Raw genomic sequence first — 6,000 nt, 5'->3', positions numbered from 1 at the left:
AAATAATTTTCTAGAGAGACCTGTACTCCTTCCAGTGTGGACCTGTGCTGGGAACAGAGCCTCTACTCTGATTTCCAACCCATTGAGGCAGAAATTCTTGTCAGGCAAATATACTGGCAGATGTAATGAAAGATCCCCGTTTGATATTAGTGCAGTCATTTCTTCCCCCCTCCCTCAAGCAAAGCACTTATAAATTATTTATTTCTTCTGCCAACAGCCATTTCTTAAGAATAAGAATCTTTTAAGCTGCCCCTTGCTTAGCCCCTAGACATTAGACAATAGACCAGAAAGTACAGAAAGCACATTCCCACCCACTCTCTAGGAAGCTGCCAGACCATAAGAACAGAGGGTATAGATCGTATTTACTGCAGGGCAATTACAAGGCAGGAAATGTCTCTGGGAAGCTGACTGACCACTATAGATTGTGCTGCAGGACAAAAAACGTTTGCCAAGTCAGATATCCTTGGTCCTTGTTCTGGGAACCCCAGGACAGGAAAACATATATCAAGTCAGACTTCAAATGGCTGCGTTGATATGGTTGCAGCCTTGTCCTGAGAACTCTAGGATGGAAAACATCTGCCTAGTCAGATATCCTTGGCACCGAAATAACTGAGCTAATGAAGCTGTGTGACTATATAAACTATACATTTCTGCTGTTTAAGGCTCTTCACATCCCTCCTGCGTGAGGACCATGTCGAGCCCCAGTGCATTTCGTATCCCAAAGTAAACCTCTTGTTTTTACATCAATACTGAGTAAGCGTATTTGTGCAGTGGTGGGTGTCCTCAGGATTGGAGTGAGAGTCTCCTCAACCTGAGGGTCTTTCAGTAGAAGGAAGACTGAAAGTAGAGAGGACAGAACTGGGAAATGTACAATGAGAACCACGTGGAGCAATGCAATGGTGGAGAAGTTGGGTTGAGGTAGAGGCTACCTGAGAGACTGCTCCAGGTAAAGGTCAGCAGCTTTAAATTATGCAGATGTCTGCCTGTCTTTATTAAACCTGGAGCAGGATCCCACAGAAGCCCTGCAATACCAGTTACAACAATGGAGGGCATGAGATCCAGACTAAGAATATGAATTCTAGACAGAAGAATCAGAGGAGGGGATCCAGGCACAGGAGCATGAAAGGAAGGCATCAGCTGTAGTTGCAGATTCTGTAATCCAAGATCTCACAATCAGTAATATTTGCTCAGAGTGGACAGCATCTGAGGACAGTTTAGAGAAGCTTATTTACTGAAATGAGTATTATGTTTAGTAACAATACAGGAAAATAAGAAGAAATATTTGTAAATGGGCATAGATGATACAAAAGGAAAGAAACTGAGTATTGACAATGAGAGAAAGAAAATTTAAGCTTGAATATAATGAGGTAAATTCTCTGAAGAAAAGTGAAAATTGGTAAGATTAAAAATTGCAAATGTTTTCTGTGTTAAAACGGAAAACACTATAGCAGAGGACATTTGTATCCTGTACAGTTTCATTTTAATTATCATCATAGACCTAATAATACTGATCACAGTTTTCTCTGTGCTCTGTAAGAAACATCAAAACAAAGAAGGAAGGAGACAATCTCCCTGTCCTTCACCCTCAAAATTAGTGTTCCTCATTTGAGAGTTAGGCAGGCTACAGAAAAAGTCGGCAACTTTTAAAACTACCCTTATATAGGACTATTGAAAAAGCTACATTTTTTCAGCTACCATAAAACAAATACCTCCAGAAAAGTAACACACCTGTTATGATGAATTTGGATGGCAGTCCATGGGAATGATAGATCTAAGGAAATTAAAAGAGGCAATTGTTGCCTATAGCATGCACTCACTGCATGTGAAACAGGTACTGGATGATTAAGCCATGCAAAATTGTGTAATTCCAAAAGACTGGAAAAATTTAATAACAGCCATCTTAGAAGCTGGCCCTCGACTACAGTGGCTCATATGCTGGACAGAGGAGGCTTTCACTATGGCACAACATAATAGGACTGGAAGGGTTGATATTCCCAAATATCTGTGACTAGTGAAGGGGAATATGCTGAGTTTCAAATGAAGATTCTGATTGATGATCTCACCTTAGACCAATGTCTAACGGTAGGATTAAATGCTTAGGACAAGGTTGAAAAACTTGAAGGCAGTTTTACCAAGATAACCGAGGGCTCAGATGAAGCTTTGAGTGGGTATTTAAAAAAAAAAAAAGATTAACTTCAGCTGTAAATAGAGCAATATCAGAACCAGGTGCAGGAGCAGGATTAATTGAATCTTTAGCTTTTTTTTTTTTTTCATTTTTTTTTATTAACTTGAGTATTTCTTATATACATTTCGAAAGTGTTATTCCCTTTCCGGTTTCGGGAAAACATCCCCCTCCCCCTCCCCTTCCTTATGGGTGTTCCCTCCCCACCCTCCCCCATTGCCGCCCTCCCCCAACAGTCTAGTTCACTGGAGTTTCAGTCTTAGCAGGACCCAGGGCTTCCCCTTCCACTGGTGCTCTTACTAGGATATTCATTGCTACCTATGAGGTCAGAGTCCAGGGTCAGTCCATGTACAGTCTTTAGGTAGTGGCTTAGTCCCTGGAAGCTCTGGTTGCTTGGCATTGTTGTACATATGGGGTCTCGAGTCCCTTCAAGCTCTTCCAGTTCTTTCTCTGATTCCTTCAACGGGGGTCCTATTCTCAGTTCAGTGGTTTGCTGCTGGCATTCGCCTCTGTATTTGTTGTATTCTGGCTGTGTCTCTCAGGATCGATCTACATCCGGCTCCTGTCAGTCTGCACTTCTTTGCTTCATCCATCTTGTCTAATTGGGTGGCTGTATATGTATGGGCCACATGTGGGGCAGGCTCTGAATGGGTGTTCCTTCAGTCTCTGTTTTAATCTTTGCCTCTCTCTTCCCCTGCCAAGGGTATTCTTGTTCCCCTTTTAAAGAAGGAGTGAAGCATTCACATTTTGATCATCCGTCTTGAGTTTCATTTGTTCTAGGCATCTAGGGTAATTCAAGCATTTGGGCTAATAGCCACTTATCAATGAGTGCATACCATGTATGTCTTTCTGTGATTGGTTTAGCTCACTCAGGATGATATTTTCCAGTTCCAACCATTTGCCTACGAATTTCATAAAGTCATTGTTTTTGATAGCTGAGTAATATTCCATTGTGTAGATGTACCACATTTTCTGTATCCATTCCTCTGTTGAAGGGCATCTGGGTTCTTTCCAGCTTCTGGCTATTATAAATAAGGCTGCGATGAACATAGTGGAGCATGTGTCTTTTTTATATGTTGGGGCATCTTTTGGGTATATGCCCAAGAGAGGTATAGCTGGATCCTCAGGCAGTTCAATGTCCAATTTTCTGAGAATCCTCCAGACTGATTTCCAGAATGGTTGTACCAGTCTGCAATCCCACCAACAATGGAGGAGTGTTCCTCTTTCTCCACATCCTCGCCAGCATCTGCTGTCACCTGAGTTTTTGATCTTAGCCATTCTCACTGGTGTGAGGTGAAATCTCAGGGTTGTTTTGATTTGCATTTCCCTAATGACTAAAGATGTTGAACATTTCTTTAGGTGTTTCTGGACATTCGGCATTCCTCAGCTGTGAATTCTTTGTTTAGCTCTGAACCCCATTTTTTAATAGGGTTATTTGTCTCCCTCGGTCTAACTTCTTGAGTTCTTTGTATATTTTGGATATAAGGCCTCTATCTGTTGTAGGATTGGTAAAGATCTTTTCCCAATCTGTTGGTTGCCGTTTGTCCTAACCACAGTGTCCTTTGCCTTACAGAAGCTTTGCAGTTTTATGAGATCCCATTTGTCGATTCTTGATCTTAGAGCATAAGCCATTGGTGTTTTGTTCAGGAAATTTTTTCCAGTGCCCATGTGTTAGAGATGCTTCCCTAGTTTTTTCTTCTATTAGTTTGAGTGTGTCTGGTTTGATGTGGAGGTCCTTGATCCACTTGGACTTAAGCTTTGTACAGGGTGATAAGCATGGATCGATCTGCATTCTTCTACATGTTGACCTCCAGTTGAACCAGCACCATTTGCTGAAAATGCTATCTTTTTCCATTGGATGGTTTTGGCTCCTTTGTCAAAAATCAAGTGCCCATAGGTGTGTGGGTTCATTTCTGGGTCTTCAATTCTATTCCATTGGTCTATCTGTCTGTCTCTGTACCAATACCATGCAGTTTTTATCACTATTGCTCTGTAAGAATCTTTAGCTTTTAAGAACAGTAATGCTAAATGCAAAGAGGCTATTATACCTTTAAAGACCAGAACTTCGTCTGTGTATGAATGCATTAATACTACAGTAGATATTGGATCTAATGTGTTCAATGCAGCTATGATAGGACAGGAAATTGCTAAAAGTATGAGAGTTCTGAATGTCTGATGCTGTGCCTGTGGAAAACCAGGTTCTTCTTTTTTTATTGGATATTTTCTTTACTTTCCAAATGTTATCCCTTTTTCCGATTCCCCTCTGGAGACCCCCTATCCGTTCCCCCGTCCCCTGCCTCTGTGGGAGTGTTCACCCACACAACCACCCACACACTCCCTCCCATCTCCTGACTTTCCCCTACATGGGGGCATTGAACCTTCACAAGGCGAAGGGCTTCTCCTCTCATTGATACCCAAAAAGGCCATCCTCTGCTACATATATGACTGGAGCCACGGGTCCCTCCAAGTGTACTCTTTAGATGGTGATTTAATCTCTGGGAGCTCTGGGGGATCTGGTTGGTTGATATTGTTGTTCTTCCTATGGGGTTGAAAACCCCTGCAGCTCCTTCAGTCCTTTCTCTAACTCCTCCATTAGAGACCCTGTTCTCAGTTCAATGGTTGCCTGCAAACATTCACCTCTGTATTTGTCAGGCTATGGCAGGGCCTCTCAGGAGACAATTATACCAGTCACCTGTCAGCATACACTTCTTGGCATCCATAGTATTGTCTGAGTTTAGTGACAGTATATGGGATGGATCCCCATCTGGGACCTTCTCCAGATGACTTTCCCTCAGTATCAGCTCCAAAATTTGTCTCTGGATTTCCTCCTGAGAATATTTTGTCCCCCTTCTAAAAGGACCGAAGCATCCACTCTCTGGTCTTCCGATTCTTGAACTTCATGTGGCCTGTGGATTGTATCTTGGGTATTCCAAGCTTTTGGACTAATATCCACTTCTCAGTGAGTGCACAGCATGTGTGTTCTTTTGAGATTGGATTACCTCATTCTGGATGATATTTTCTAGTTCAATCTATTTGCCTAAGAATTTCATGAAGTCATTATCTTTAATAGGGGAATAGTACTTCATCCAGATTTTCTGTATCTATTTATCTGTGGAAGAACATCTGGGTTCTTTCCAGCTTCTGGCTATTATAAATAAGGCTGCTATGAACACTGTGGAGCATGGGACCTTGATATATTTTGGAACATCTTTTGGGTATATGCCCAAGAGAGGTATAGCTGGGTCCTCAGGTAGTTCAATGTCCAATATTTTGAGGACCCTCCAGACTGATTTCCAGAATGGTTGTACCAGTCCGCAATCCCACTAACAATGGAGGAGTGTTCCTCTTTCTCCACATCCTTGCCAGCATCTGCTGTCACCTGAGTGTTTGATCTTAGCCATTCTGACTGCTGAGGTGGAATCTCAGGGGTGTTTTGATTTGCATTTCCCTGATGACTAAGGATGTTGAACATTTCTTTAGGTTCTTCTCAGCCATTTGATATTCTTCAGTTGAGAATTCTTTGTTTAGCTTTGCCCTAAGTATTTAATAGGGTTATTTGATTCTCTGTAGTGTAACTTCTTGAGTTCCTTGTATATATTGGATGTTAGTCCTCTATCTGATGTAGCATTGGTAAAGATCTTTTCCCAATCTGTTGTTTGCTTTTTTGTCCTATTGACAATGTCCTTTGACTTACAGAAGCTTTGTAATTTTATGATGTCCCATTTGTCAATTCTTGATTTTAGAGCATAGCCCACTGGTGTTCTCTTCAGGAAAATTTCCAACTGTGCCTATAGCTTCAAGTCTCTTCCCCCACTTTC

This window comes from Rattus rattus, chromosome 4, assembly GCF_011064425.1.
Source record: "Rattus rattus isolate New Zealand chromosome 4, Rrattus_CSIRO_v1, whole genome shotgun sequence".
Taxonomy (NCBI): Eukaryota; Metazoa; Chordata; class Mammalia; order Rodentia; family Muridae; genus Rattus; species Rattus rattus.
The sequence above is the reverse complement of the archived record's forward strand: the minus strand, read 5'-3'. Positions refer to the sequence as shown.